Below are 14,599 nucleotides of genomic sequence, written 5' to 3'. Positions count from 1 at the left end.
GGTGGTTGCTCACACCTCTGGGCTCTGCCTGACAGCTGGAGTCCCCTCCCACAGAGTGCGAGGGCTTTGACCGACGGCAAGTGCATGGGAGCTAAGGACGAATCCATTGGCCTAGGCTGCGGCTGGAGGGAAGATGTGCAGATTCAGCCCGCGACATGTGCACAACTGTCCCAACTAAGTTGGGAGACTGAGAGTCTAGGGACAGCGGGACCCAGAGGTTGCCGGCAATAGGGGACCATTGTTTGTTTTTTTTAATGTTTATTTATTTTTGAGAGAGAGAGAGAGAGAGAGAGAGTGTGTGAGAGAGCAGGGGAGGGGCAGAAAGAGAGGGAGACACGGAATCCGAAGCAGGCTCCGGGCTCTGAGCTGTCAGCATGGAGCCAGATGCGGGGCTCGAACCCACGAACCGGGGGATCATGACCTGAGCCAAAGTTGGATGCTCAACCGACTGAGCCACCCAGGGGCCCCTCAGCAGGGAACCTTTTACAAATACCGATTTCTGGCTCACACGCCCAGACATTGACTCCATATGGGGCTGCTGTGCAGGGAATGTCTGTGCCCTCCCCCAAACTCCCGTGTTGAAACCCTCATCCCCAGTGTGATTGATGGTATTCGGAGATGGGGCCTTTGGGAGATGACTAGGTCACGAGGTGGAGCCCCTGTGATGGGATTAGGGCCCATGTAGGAAGAGACACGAGGGGAGTGTCATGTGAGGGGACATGTGAGGGGAGGACACTTGCCAACCAGGAAGAGGGGCATCGCCAAAGACTGACTCTGCCAGCACCTTGATCTTGGACTTTCCAGCCTCCAAAACTGAAAGAAATAAATCTGTCTTGCTAACTGCTTCCACTGCTCCCCACACCCCCCAACCCCGTCTGTGGTGCTTTTGTTAGAGCAGCCCAAACGGACTAGGTAGCACATGATCTTAGCATCAAGATTTTTTACAGCGCTGCTTGCCTGGGTGATTCTAATGTGCAGCAAAATCTGGGGATTGCTAGGCTCTGGTCCAAACCCAAGGTCTAGGGCAGATGAAAGGTTCTAAGCCCCGCAGCAAATTCTGGAATATGGAAAGAACATATTCATAGCAAAACCGCTGATCGTTAAAGGTTGGGGTCTTGAGAGAGAACAAGGTCTTTCGCGTTGAGAGACCAGGGTCCAAATCGCAGCACCACTGCTGATTCTGAGAAATTATTCTCCCTGAGTTTTCTGCTCTGCAAAATGGGAGTAACAGTGCTTTCTTCAGAAGTGGTACTAGCCGAGGGGTGCCTGGGTGGCTGGGTCGGTTAAGTGTCAGACTTCAGCCCAGGTCATGATTTTATGGCTCATGGGTTCGAGCCCCGCGTCAGGCTCCGTGCTGACATCGGAAGCCTGATTCAGATTCTGTGTCTCCCTCTCTCTCTCTGTCCTTCCCCTGCTCATGCTCTCTCTTTCTCTTTCTCTCTCTCTCTCTCTCTCTCAAAAATAAACAAACATTAACCATTTTTTTTTAAAAGAAGTTGTATGAGCCATAAATGAAATAATACATGTTGAAGGCAGAACCTGGAATACAGTGAGTGGGCGGATGATTTGTCTAACCAATGAGGATTGACTAACTAGCAAAAAAAAGAAAAAGAGACTCATGGGCCAATCAGCGTCTAGAACTTGGTTGAAGTTGCCAAGGAACCGTGAGCATTTGTGTAAGTGCCTGAAATAAACCCAGGCCACTGTGGTCATAACCGTACTGTCCCCTATGCTGGCTAGCCAACAGGCATGGTTCTAGGCACTTCACAAACACTTCTTGGGATGTTAACTGTCAGATAGTCAGTAAGGATTTTCTGGCAAAAGCGGGCCAGAGAATAGCTGCCCCTAAGAAACTCCGCTGAGCCGAAGCGCTCACCGCCCTTCTCTAAGCCGTGGGTACTGAGCCCATAGCTGTTCCTTCCCCTGTGGCTAAGATGTGATTTGCTGGCGAGAAGACTGGACTCGGCAAAGGGCCTCAGGTCTGCCACTGCAGGCCGATCGGCTGCGGGGACGCTTCTCTGCCGCTCTGAACCCCAGTTTGCTCCACCAGGTATAAAGACAGAGGCCTCACCGAGTGCAAAGCGTGAAACGAGATAATCCGTGTGTAAGAGTTCAGATCACGGTGCCAGGTTCACGGCAAGAACCCAATACCCAGCTGGCAGAACAGCACCTTGTAAATAGCAGAGGCAGGAGGCGCGGGTGGGAGCCCGGAAGCAGGGAGCCTGGATTCTGGGAGGAGATAGAAACTTCGCAGAATATGCTACCCCACCCCACGGCCCAGCACGCACCAGGTCTGATGAGCTCTTGAAATTGTCCTCTTCTAGGGGCCAGGCATATGCATACACCTGCGGGCACTTTGTTCCAAGCCAGCCCCTCAGCTGGGGCTGAGGAAACCGAAAGGACCAGGCAGCAGGCTGTGAGTCCCGCAGGCACGCTGGCCCGCATCCCCATTAGACTGCGAGGTCCAAAGCCCCACTCGGCGCCAATCCTTTCTGCAGGCAACGGCCAACCCCCCAAGTAGGAGAATCAATGGATTTTTCTCCCCACCGATACCTAAATAGCTATTTGAATGTGTTCTGTAACAGGAGGAGCTGTTGAACAAAAGGTCAGGGCTGATCTGAAGTCCGTCTTTCCATCGGCAGTTGCTTTTAAACACGCAATGCTCCAGCTCTGCGAGCCCCTGAAGATAAAAAAAATGATATAAATGTACAAATGACTTTATGACTTTGATTATGCAACTTCTGAGAAAATAGCCATCTGAACCGTTAAGGAAGACTAAAGATATTGTGATAAAGAAGACTCTTTGAAATTCTGCTTTTTAAAAAAAAAAAAAAAAAAAAATCTATGTCATGAGATATGAATGTAGCCAAAGCCTTGATAAAAGTCGTGTCAGCCTTTTGCCACAGAAGCTGCCGAAGCATGAAAGAGACCACGGGCCTGGAGATCTTTGCTGCCTTTAAAGTCTGGCTTATTAACATGCATTAGAGTCTTCCTGAAGATGGGTCTGGCCAAAGGTTATCAACGGAAACTTAATTTAATGAGCCCAGAACACAGGGAGAGGAGCCCTGTAAAGCCAACACCGAGAGGAATTTGGGGCAAGGGCATTTCATTTTCTGAAGAGGAGAAACAAAGATAAACTCATTAAAGCGCAAGGTACTATATTGTTGGTTTTTTATCCTCAGAGTGCCGCTCTCCCAGTAAGGGGGTGCCACTCACTCTCAGTTCGGAGGCTAACACCCCTCCCCACCCAGAATGGAAGCTGATGGTAATAGAAGCTGGGGGGGGGGGGGGGAGAGAAGGGCTACGGGAAAGGCTGTTGTGTAGACGAGCAGCGCGGTTGAGATACGACAGGAGTCTGTCCTGTCAGCCAACAGCTTCCTCCAAGGCTGAGGCTGTGCTTTCTGCGATTTGGTGAGCCGTAGATCTAACCATGGCGGTTATGCAAATGCAGGTTAAAAACTCTGGAAATCCTAAGGAGGGAGGGAGTCGCTGCCAGCAATGTTGCAGCTGCTCCCCAGCCATGAGAATGAATTGCTCCAAGGCTAGAATGGTAAAGACACCTTTCAATGAAGGGTCATAGACCGACATGCCTATGGGACACAGGCACCCAGCGTAAGTTAGTGAATCAGGCCAGCCCTGAGATAGAGGGCATGTTGGAGTGAGATTGTGGCTCTTCTTTTTTTTTCCCACTTTAATGTTTATCTACTTATTTTGAGAAAGAGAGAGAGAGCAAGCACGAGCAGGGAAGGGGCAGAAGGAGAGGGAGAACAAGAATTTCCAGCAGGCTCCGAGCTTGTTAGCACAGAGCTCCGTCCCATGAACTGAACAGAAATCAAGAGTTAATGCTTAACCGACTGGGCCACCCAGGCGCCCCGGGGCCGTGGCTCTTCTTAACGGGGCACCCAACCTGCCGCCCTGGCGCATGGTTGCCCTACTGGGAGAGCGACTTATTGCCAAATCTGCTTGTCCAAAGGCAGCCGAAACTGGAATGTTTAGAGGAAAGCTCCTGATTTTAAAGCGCTGGTGACTAGCTCAGTGTTTTTTAAACTTTTAAACGCAGTGAGCCAAGCAAAACATGTCTGTGGAATGTATATAGCCAAAAAGCCTCTCAATCTGGGGCCTATTACTAGACGAGTAAATGGTATTGGATGGCATTGTGCAAATGCTGAAAGTCAGAGGGAGAAGGAAGTACCTGTTGGAACGGCCGAATGAATGATAGCATTTGCCTGAGTTTGTGGAAAATATCACCCAACTAGGACTGCCATGAGTGGCCACACCTCTTATATATTACACAACTCCGGGGGGGGCACCATTTATAACGAAGACTACATACGTGGCCCCTCTAGAAAGCTCAGAGTTCCCAGTCTACACAACCCTACTCCCGCAGCCCTGGTTGTGACACATACCCGGTCCTTCATTTCAAGTGGGTTCTTGAGGGACAGAGAGCAAACTCATTCAAGTCCTCACCCTTGATTCAGATGGAGCAGAACGCCCATGCTTGATCCTCAAGAATGATTTTGATTCTGATTTCATCAAGATCACTTAGAAACAACTCCTTGGCGTGGTCAACAATACCCAGCAGGAACGGGACTTTTTTTTTTTTTTTTCTTTTATCTCACTCGCTGCAAAGTAGGATGATCCCGACTTTCATTAGCATAGACCCAGGGGACTGTACTTTGGTAGTGACTCAGCCTAAGGACGCTCACGTGTGAGATTTTATTTCAATTGTACAAATAGAAGTTATATAAATTCCAGTGGCTTTGTGTGTAGTATGTTTATAAAATTTGCCGTGGAAGATTGACGGTTGGGCTGTATATTCTGTGCTAGATTAATGTAATAATGAAATGTGATGTGTGCCCTCATAGGGTGTAAAGTTATATCTCAAATGACCCAGAGGTTTCAAAGGCAGTGACAACACCGGCTGGCCTCTGGAGCAGTAAGCTACCTGTGCAACCGTGCAACTGACCTCATGGTAAAGGATAGAAAGGGAGCGCCAGAAAGTGGCAGGACACTTTGCTAGCATCTTGAATCCAGAAATCGTTACTTTCCTCGGAAACTCAATAGGGACAGAAACACGTGCAGTAAGTATCTTCAAGGAAGAGAAATAAATGAATGTGCTAGGGAATGTGATGAGCTGCCTTTCAGTAGCTCAGAAAATATGTAACCAGTAATTCCCATAAATATTTAATAATAAGCCAGATATATAAAGACAAAGGGAGATACAAACACATTTGTTACACAGTATTAAAAATGCATCATAAACATTTGTTGACTAAAACGATATTTCAATTTACATAATCCCCCAAAGACAGAGTTTCAGTCCTGATGGCAAACAGTGACAATCTCTAAGGGAGGGGATGAAAAAGAAGGTTGGGTCTCTCGGCTGACCCTGTCTCTGCTTGTCTTGGTGGCGGTGGTGGGGCAGGACAGATCCCTGGGTTGCTGGATCACTAATGAGGACCTTAATACTCATCTGCATAGGGGCTGTCCTACGACAGACAGAGTCTCTAGAACATCAGGAGAAAAAACCCCAAAACTATGAGACATTCCTCTCTTTGGTTACCACTGGGTCAGCCCGTGCAAATAAAAATCGAGCGCTCAAAATAAGAATGGCTACATCTGACGTGTTCAATGCTTTATGCGGGACGGGAAAAATGAACTGTCACAAACAAAGAAATATCAGATCAGAACAGTGCAGGAGCCTAATAAACATCTTCATGAAAAGTTAAAACGGCTGCCTCATTTGTCTGCAGCATGAGTCAGGCGCCACTGGGAGGGAGCTCCTGCTTCCCTTCCAAATCAAGGACAATCTGCTGGCTTCAAAATAAAGAAAAGGAAAGAGAAGGGGGCCCCGTCTGGTCAATGATTTATTTATGGAGCCCAGAAAACTCTTCTCCTCTAAAATGCTATTTTTCCTGGGTTCTAACCCTTCAATCTTCTTCCAGCCTGGGAATATATGTTTCTCTCGTCCATGTATTTTTCAGTGGTTTTCATTATTACATGACACATAGTTCACCTCCATCTACATTGCCAAGATCTCAGCGGGGTTGCCGCTCCAAAATTCAGAATCAATGCTCTGTCTTGCCTGAGGACCTCGCCTGTTTCCCCTCTGGAGGAAAGACCTCCCGACCCTAGGAAGAGGCTGGGAGCAGAGCAGTGGGAAACAGTGGCATTGGCAATCGGTAATGTCCACAGTTTGTACACAAATGACTTTTGAAAATGAAGCAGAGAGAAGGGTGAATGAGCAAGCAACCCAAAAAGTAGCCTGTTGCTAGGTAGAGAAAAAAAAATCTTAGCCCATGTCCTTGGAGGGGTCCCAGTTGTCTCAGACTTTAGGATGACTCTCTATAAATACTCGTGGATTTGAGGGACGGGGACATAAAAGAGACTCCAAGCAATAACCCCTAGGTATGGGTGAGCCTGCACGTTAGAGAACTCGGTGTGAACCGCGTGTTGACCTTTAATAGAAAAACGGGTGTGAACGAGCTTCCAGGACTACATAAGCGGCATCACAAGATACATCCCAGCCCAACGTCCAGGGTCAGTCGGCATTGAGAGAGACGTAGCCACCCATTTGCCTCTCCGGCTGCTCAGAGAAATACTTCTAAGGGACTAGTATTTATTTACAGAATCATCCTTTTAGGAAGATGCTCCACGGTTCCTCATTCCCTGCCCACAGATTTGCCCAGAAAACTGGCCACAGACCAGAGTGCAGTTCAGGTGTTACCTTCTTAAGAAGCCTTTCTTTCTGCTCTGTATCCTGTAGCTGCTTATGTAGTGGCACCTGTTCATACTGCAGTGTAGCTCTTGGTTGAATGGATATTTCTCCCACGAGAATGAGAGTTCTCAAGGGCAAGACCAAGGCTCATTCAGCTCTGTATCCTCAGCACCTAGTACAGTGCCTGGCACATAGCATGGAATCAGCAAATCATCGCTAATTTTGTTTGTCGAGTGGAAATTCACTCTGATTTCCGCTTTTCTCTCCCTGCCCCCTACGATACTTTGGGTGTTTTTTTACCTTTAAGAGTACTTTTCCGGTCCTCTGTCTTTTCCCATTTGGGTACTCTTCTCTCTCCCTTCTTTCATTCTTATCATTTGTCACTACATCTTCCTCCCCACCCCCCATCCTCTTTCTCTAGTCTTGGCCTTGGGTCTACCAACGATCCACGTGGGTGTTTCCTAACAAAGTATTCCCAGAATTTTCTTAAAGAAAGGCTACGTTTTGGTTCTTTGACATCCCTTGGGATCACCAGAGAGATGAGATGGCATGAAACAGTGAAATCTCTCAGTGGAGTAGGAGAGAGGAGAAAGGTAACCATGCCATCTATACTCCCACTAGGATAGGGAGCTGGATAGGAAGTGGGGGATCCTATGGTAACAACCAACTTTGAGTCTCACTGGAAATTAGCCCAGAATCCACAAGGAGATCCACACCCACGAGGTAGGCCTTCCCTCATGTAACATAACAGGTAGAAAGAGGTGGCTATCTCTGCTTTAGGGGATCAGCCCTTTTGTTGTTGTTGTTTTTTATTCCCTACTCAGGAGGGCACAGCCAAAACTGACATACTTTTCTTTCTTAGGAAAGGATACCCTAAGTCCAGAAGTCAGGAAATGAATAGAATCGTCCAATGGCAGACTCCATTAGTAACATCTCAATGCTCTCCAAACATAGTCCTCCCAGGGATGCCACATTCAGCAATTCTGAGATGTGCCCATACCGCCTGTGACATTAATCAAATTCATGAAGGCAGGCTGAGGCCAGAATGCTTAAGGCCAACGCATCCTAACATGTTCTTCCTCCATTACGGGGAGAAAGCAAGCCTCAGTGTAACGTGACATCATCAATCTAAGTAGGCAAGTGGAATAGATTTCCCGATTACCAGGTTAAGCGATGCATCAAACAGGAGCGAGCCTGGTCATTACTAATCATTTAAATTTAGGAAGACTGAGCTCAGTGACATTATCAGGCCCACATTAAAGAGTGACTTCTCTCTGCTATCAGGGATGTATTGGTGTCCCCTCCAGGATTTATTACTATGGGAAGCTGCAAGATCGGCTGAGGCAGCAACTATCTATGGAACCAGCACCCCATCCATCATCCCCATGACCCCAATTCTGGTCGGCCTTGAGGGGCTGGGGCCTCTAATCTCTCCCCTTGTTGGGGCCCTTCAGTGGTCAAGTCTACAGGCAGACAGACTAAAGAGCAAGCATTTAGAAATGAGTTCAATTAGAATACCTTGTTATATTGTCATTAAATCCCCAACCAGCTTATTTCTCTCTGGTATTCTTTTTGGAAAAACACAATGATTGATCATACTCTAGACTCCGATAGCCGTCTGAGCCCAAAGATGGCTTTTTCCCAAGATATACATGCTTCAAACCCACCCCCAGGGGTTTTATTTCACTGTTCTTCCGGGGCCCTCAGGTATGTAAATGGAAAATGAAATTCTCAAGTGATTCCGAATCACACACACCATTAATAATCACTGACTTGGAGGGTCCCCTTTGAGAAGAAGCTAGGGAGTGGAGTTGATATCTAGGAACTCCCCACCAACAAGATCACTGAGCAAAGAGCCACCAGCTGGGCTTGAAAACCAGAGTAAAGACATTGGTCAGGGACAAGGTCTCGGGCATCATCCTTCTATGCCAGCACTTCTAGAACTTTAGTGCACATGTGAATCACCTGGGAAACTTGTTGATGTCTGGACCCTGATCCAGCAGGTCTAGAATGGAGCCTGAAACTCTGCACTTCTGACCAACTCCCAAGTGACACCAGGGCTGCTGGCCCATGAACCACACTCTGAGTCGCAAGGATCTGGAAGAACGGTCCTCAAACTTGACCTCACGTTAGAATCACCTGGGGAGCTTTTAAAACTCCCAGTGGCAGGCTCAGCCCAGACCAATCAAATCAGAATCTCCAGGGGTGGACCCCAGGCACCAGTATTTTTTTTTTTAAACCTCCCTGGGTGATTCCTTTGTTCAGCCTAGGTTGAGAATCATTGATGTACACTGATGAACAGCACCACTCCTGTGGCTGAATTCAGTAATTATTCGGTCTTCTATGTTGGCCATTTTGATGGTGGGCATTTAGCATAAAAATCCGCCTTTATCTCAAACACATAGGCCAAGTGCTTACCAGGAAGCCGACCCCACTTCCTGCTCCAGGTATGGGTCTGAGGGGTGCAAAGGTTATTTGACTTCCCCCGGTGGTTGCTGAAGAATATGTATATCACCTAATATGAGTCAATGGATGTCAAGAGAGGCTCCTGAAGTCTGTCTTAAATATAGATATACATGAACCAATAAATGTCTTATTGCTTAACCTAGTTTTATTTAGATGACTATATCTTCTCATAAGGGCACATGGCTTATGTAGAACAAAGGACTGGATAATGCAGTAAAACCCTCCTCATACGTCCCCAAATGGGAACAGGTCTTCCAAATTTGACTAAACCTTATCCCACCCCCCCTTAACCTTCCTTCACCTCCATTTCTTCTGCTATCCTCCCCTCTCTGTAGAAACGGCAGGTGGAAGGTGAAGGGAATGGCCTTGGGACTGCAAGCTGTGCCCACCCTCTCGTAAGAAGAATGCCCTTGGAAAAGTCCCCAGCTTTACTTAAGCCCTGGCTTGCTGATTTTTAGCCGAATAAGAGTAATATCTGTGTCACAAGGCTTTGGTGAGCATCAAATGAGATAATAGATGTGCAAGCATCCTGCAAATGGTAAGTTGCTATAAAAATGTCATCTGTGAAAAAAAAAAAAAGTCATCTGTGGTTTTTTGTGGCTGCTGCTTGCTGTTAGGAAAAATAAGCAGTGATCCCAAAGGTGGAAGTTTATTCATAGTACTAGTCATTGTGCATCCATGCACCGTCTCATGGAGAACCCAGGCAAAGCTGGGTGTACTGCTCGTTCTGGAAGAGTTCCCATCTGAGAAGGTGTCCCTGAGTTATCTAGAGCAATCAGGGTGGAGGAAGAGACATAAATCCTGCTGTTCCTTGCAAGAAGTGGGGGGAGCGGGGTGGAGGGAGAGAAAAGGAGGTTGCAACCTAAATGATTTTTAATTATTTTCTAATTCACTACATCATTAGGAAGACAGGGAAAACTCTTAAGCCTTAAGACACGGTGATCTAATGTCATTGATTTTCACATATATTTTATGAGTGATGAAATATGATGAAGCTGGGAGAGAAAACGTTTTCAAATATGATAAGACTAGAGAATCTTCCAAGCCCATTTATAAAAAGAAGTCAAGTCGTGGGCTCAGGGTGAGTTTGCAAAAGTCAGACTTCGAGATGCCCCTTTGTGGGTTAGACCTGAAAGCTTCCTGACTCCCCAGACCGACTGAGGGTGTGTTGGCTGCTTCCTTGACAATTATGAATCTGAGAATTATTAAGTGTATGTCCACTAAAATGTAAGTTTCTCTAGATCGTTCACCATCACGTCTTCAGCCTTTAGCACAGAGCATGGTGCATCGGAGGCCCTCATACATTTCAAATGAATGAAACTCAAGTCTCTTGCACTGCACTGCGCCCTTCAAAAATAAGGGAACATGACCCTTTCACTAACGCCACTGGGCTTGTACTATTTGGGGGCCTATATGCAAAAATAATTTAACGAGAAACAAGTCAACAACGTTGAAAATCATGCAACTAAGTACCAAAGAGCTACTACCAACGGTGAGGGACTAGCGTTAACGGAGCAAAGAAAAATGAGGATGGGCTAGAGTTACACAGAACAGCCTCCCAGATGAAGTAGAATGTATCCCTATCCTCCAGTTCCTAGCATGCTGCCTTGAGCAATTATACAGTCTTTAAATATTCAGTCAAATGGCTTTATTTCCAGATGATAATCTCTTCATGATCTTTCTAAGGTGAAACTAAGCAAAACTCAATCAACCCACCTTAAGTATAAATTATTAGTAATGTTAACATACATATAGTGAAGTTCACCATACGAAGGCATATGTTGTAGTCCATCTTTGAAGTTATAACAAATTGTACGTGGCTGGAAAGGGCGTAGAAGGCAGACCAAATATTCCCAAGAGAACAGCACTGCCTGCCTGTTTTGGAAGTCTCCCTTTCTTGGGTTGGTTAGAGATAAGCCAAAGCCCCATAAGCTGGGCTGCAACGGCAATTTTTTGTGCACCTTCTAAGCCCAGTAATTAATAAATGATTTGTTTATATTTGTTGTATTCTAGCAACAACTCTAAAAGGGTCATATCCTGCCCTTACTTTACCAATGGAGAATCTAAGGAACACAATACTTCAGTAACTTGCGAAGAGTCACATGGTCAGTAAGTAGCAGAACCAGGCTTCGAACCCAGATCTGACTGCAGGGACAATGCTCTGAACCGGATGCTACCCCACCTTCTCTCTCCTGCCGTGTTATTAAATCAGACTTTTTCTAAAAAGAGAATAAGACTCCACTGTTTCACGACCTACTTGGAAACAGAGTATGGCCCAGATAGAGGATGGACTGTGTCTTTCTTCTTCCTCAGGGCCAAGAAACTGTCTGCAATAATCTGGAGGCCCGTGAGCCACATGACAACCGTAGGTGAACTAGGGTTCAAAAGGTAACTAGAGTTTGCTAGACTTGTGAACTGAGTTTGGAGTCCTGGAGTCACCGATATGGTAATGCAAAGGCAAAAAAGATAGTCACTGAAGAGGATGACTTAATGAACCCAAGTGAAGAATTGGCTACATTAAATGAAGGAAAACTAATTCGGAGGTCACTAACTCTGCATGGGGGTGGGAGACGAAAAATCAGAACTCTTTTTATAAGATTGGGAATTCACAAATAGTCTCTGCTGTGATTGGAGAGAGAGAATGTATTTCGGGCGATAAAAGTAGGAAGAGGTCAATAAACATTTCTGAAAGCACAGATGACCAGTTGAAAAGACTATCTTACGAAAATGAATCTATTACTGAAGTGCTGGACCAACAAAGGAAAGTAGAGGTTGAAGTCAAGGCCGTAGGGATTCAGCAAACTGTTGCTAAAGTAACAATCCATTACGAGGCTATTGTAACACAAGAAACCTTGAAAAGGATGATTGATAAAAACACTTGGAGTGGATATAGAGGAGGACAAAAAATTTGTGTGGAGGTGTATAGCCTAGATTACTTATAGAAGACTGGTATCATCAGTAAAAAATAGAAAAACACAAATATTCAGTTAGGAGAAAAGTTAACGACAGTAGTGGCTACCATTTTTTCAATGAAATATCACTGTGCCAATCACTGTATGACTCTTCAGACCCTATGTGAGTCTTCACAAACATACTGTGCTCTAGGCAATTGTTGTTCTCTTCTACAATAATAAAAAAAAAAGTCTCAGGTTAAGTTATTTGCCTAAAGTCACATAGGTAGCAAGAGATGGTCCCAAAATAATGAGATGAGTCTTAAACATTTTGAGATGTCGACAGAGTATTACAAAAGAAATACTGAAATACAATTTGGAAAATGGGGTAGGAAGAAAATTAACTGGAGGTATCATTGTAATGATTTGTTGCCTGAAGGGACCACTACGACCTGTGCCTTAATGGCACCAAGGTGAGGGTGTGAGGCTGGAAACGCAAATTAGGGAGCATCTTTCATGACCTTGTCAAGAAAAGATGGTTTCCTGAAGAAATATCCAAGGGAGGTTGAGGAGCAGACTACATGACAGGATTTTGTGAATGCTCATAAGTCAAAGAGTAGTTTGACCATTAGGATGTCCATTATCCAAAAAAAACCAGAAAAAAAGTATGTGAAGAAACTGGAACCCTTGTGCACTGCTGATGGGAATGTAAACAGGCACAGCCGCTGTGAAAACCAATATATGAGATCTAAAATGGCTAAAATAATGATGGGAAATAACTACTGTGTTTCAGCATAATGGAAAAAAAGATAATGGCTAACATGGTAAATGCTATGCTATATATAGTTTATCAGAATTTTAGAAACGTAAAGTTGGATGTAGAATGAGGCTCTTCCACTCTGCATTATGTGTGTTGTGAGGAGGTTGGAGAGGTCCAACTAACCATCTTAAAGGACGGTCCAATGCACCGTCTTAAAGAGCCTAGCATTAGAAAAACAAGTTACGGGTGTATGGTTGCTTATTTTTATGCTCTGACCCACCTCATCTAAAGAAGAGAGACTGGGATTAATTAACAAAATGATTTCAAGAATTTAATAACAAATTCATTCATTTATTCCCCCACTAAGTGTTACCTTTCGTATAGCACGTAGCCACCTCTGGTCCCAACGTGACATCAGAGGAAAAATCCATAATTGGGATTAAGGAATCAAAGGGCGAAACTAAAAACGAGGACAAATTGTCTCCTGGTGGAGAGTTCTTCATCCTGGCACTGAGTGCCTCAGGGAGCATTAAACCTTGTTTTCTGGAAGTATTCAGGCACAGGACAGGGTCAAATCTTCTGGGTTAAAAATAGAAGCAAGGCATGGCTGCCATCACTCTACAACTCCCTCCCTACCTTCCGATCCTGTAGGTCATTGAGCTCTGTGTTGTTTTCTGCTAAGTGCCTCATACAGACTTGGAGATTCCTGGAGCCTTCTTAGCTTGAGCAAAGAGACAACACACAATGTTCCAAAGCTATGCAAACCCTTAAATGGGGGCTGAGGGAGAGGGTTTGGCATTTAGTGGAGACAATTCTCCCACACATTTCTCATCTCAGAGATGTTACAACTCCTGACGGCTTCAATCTTTCATTTTAGAGATTTCTATTGATTGGGTAAGAATCACACACATTTTGTCCACAGCACAGAGATATCAAAGCAAATTTTTCCCCTAGTGCCATTTCCCCAGGGAATGGAAATGATTGATTTTTATTGGTTCGTCTTCTAGGATACTCACATCTCAATCCAGCCAATTTTCTTTGGAGAGAGCCCACTCCAGTCCACTTAATTGTATTTTCTAACCAAGGAGTTGAAAGAGATTTGTCATCTTTACAGTCCAGAGGACATGAATCTCCAGACTCGTCTTCCAATTGTGTGAGCTTGTTTCTGAAGTTGGTGATCGAAGAAGGGAGCCAGGGCTTAGGGGGAAAAAAATCACGTAAAAATATAAAGCTAAAAATACAGTGACTGAGATACTGGCAAAAAAAAAAAAAAAAAAAAAATGAAAACAAAAACTGAATCAGGGCATGAAAGAATTGAGAGTTCTGAGGAGAAATCATGTGCTCCCCACTTTCCTAACTTTTGTTGGACAGCAATTACTGTGCATTGTCTTTTATTTGGATCTGAATGAAGAACCACTTAGACACTAATAAAGTCACCCCCCCCCCAATTCCCTGATTACATCTTCTTTTCTGTTTGCCTTTTCTCTAGGCTCATCCTCTACTTCCATGAACCTCTCACGGCACCCACCTCTGCTTCTCTTAACTTTCATTTAATCTCACACCAGCTCCCATGTCCCACTTGTCTCCTCAATATCTTGCTCCAGAGCAAATTAGGAATGCTAACCAATTTTGAGACTTTGGAAAAATCCATGCCCAGGGGAAAAGGGAAGGCTCCCTCCATTCTCTTGGTGAAAGAAAAGATTCCCAGCTCAGATTTCTTCTGACATTGCCACTTTGTAGCCCTTGAATTTTTCCTTACTAAAA

At 45.2% G+C, this 14,599-nt stretch overlaps 1 long non-coding RNA gene across 1 annotated transcript; it reads left to right on the top strand.

Moving 5' to 3' along the window:
• Window positions 1–1,663: 1,663 nt before the first annotated feature.
• Window positions 1,664–12,576, top strand: LOC128312963 (uncharacterized). Its single transcript, XR_008293003.1, has 3 exons — window positions 1,664–3,153; window positions 9,520–9,722; window positions 11,198–12,576. It is a non-coding gene; the product is annotated as an uncharacterized LOC128312963 (long non-coding RNA).
• Window positions 12,577–14,599: the final 2,023 nt, after the last annotated feature.

The sequence above is a fragment of the Acinonyx jubatus genome, chromosome E4 (genome assembly GCF_027475565.1).
Source record: "Acinonyx jubatus isolate Ajub_Pintada_27869175 chromosome E4, VMU_Ajub_asm_v1.0, whole genome shotgun sequence".
Classification (NCBI taxonomy): domain Eukaryota; kingdom Metazoa; phylum Chordata; class Mammalia; order Carnivora; family Felidae; genus Acinonyx; species Acinonyx jubatus.
This window is presented reverse-complemented; position numbering and strand designations above follow the sequence as displayed.